Source organism: Musca domestica, unplaced genomic scaffold (genome assembly GCF_030504385.1).
Source record: "Musca domestica strain aabys unplaced genomic scaffold, Musca_domestica.polishedcontigs.V.1.1 485, whole genome shotgun sequence".
Taxonomy (NCBI): Eukaryota; Metazoa; Arthropoda; class Insecta; order Diptera; family Muscidae; genus Musca; species Musca domestica.
In genome coordinates, this window is record NW_026712343.1 from 196106 (window position 1) to 197469 (window position 1364).

Genomic DNA, 1364 nt, shown 5'->3' on the forward strand with positions numbered 1-1364 from the left:
CAAACAGACCGACATGGTTAGGGGGACTTATGAGGACTCTAATGCACAATCTGAGGTGCTAATGGGTTTAAAAAAGTAATTAACTTTGGCTATTCTTAAATCAATTAGCCCTCAATTATGAGGTGTACAAAGTACAGTAAATTCCAAATTAATCATTTGACTAAAAATTAAAAACTAATCGACCAGTACGTGAACATTTATAACATTAATATCTTTTAATAATTATGCTTTGACAAATATGCATAATAGACAAAAACTACGGGCCGGCAACGCGGACCGGGCCAGCTAGTATTCTAATATAATACATGTGCTACCAAATCCTAAGTGTAAATATTCACATTCCTTGCGGTTCGAATGCTTAGGGACGATTTAGTAATTAGATATGCCTTTACGTTAATAAATTAATATTCATGATATTTACTGATGCCGGCTCAAGCTTTGTGGTTAACCACACATCTTTTAGATTTCAAAACATGTGTATTATTAACCCATGCACGGTTGCGAATATTGCAATTCAAATATATGAGAGATATAAATCAGAAAATATTTTAATTTAAGTTTTCGATTGAACATTCTCCAATGAAATTTTTATACGGAAAGATTTCAAAATATTTATGATTTTATGAAGTCCCTAAATAGTTTTTTTTAAAATCTTAAGGACACGATAGCTGATAATTATATTTATTAGTTTTTTTTTTTTTTTTTGGTTTGATTTCGAAATACATATTTTTCCAGAGTTCTTTAATTGATCCTATAAGGGTTAAAGGCAATAACTGCGGAAATCTTCTATTATGTAGTTGAGGGCATAGTAGCTAACATATGCTAATGTAAGCATCCTTGTGGCAATTAATAACATTTAGAATTGTGTCAATTTTTATACCCTACACCACAAGGTGGTCAGGGTATTATGTCTTTGTGCATTTGTTTGTAACAGGCAAAAGGAAACGAGATAGACCCATAGTTCCTTTTGATGATCTGCATAGAATCACTTTCTGAGTTGATTTATGCATGTCAGTCCGTCTGTCCGTCCGTGCGTCTGTCCATGTATTCTTGTGAACAAAATGCAGGTCGCATTTATTATCCGATTGAGATGAAACTTTGCAAACAACATTTGTTTGGCCCAAGGACGAACCCTATTGAAATTGGAGATAATCGGTAAAAATTTAGATATAGCTCCCATATATATATCTTCGTCCGATTTGCCTTTTATTGTGCACCAAACGTGTAATATCAGCCCGAATAGTGTGGAATTTTGCACATACAACCAAATTAGGCCTGAAAATAAGTATGCCAAATTTGATCGAAATCGGTTCAGATATAGCTATAGCTCCCATATATATTGTTCATCCGATTTGTTATTTTTG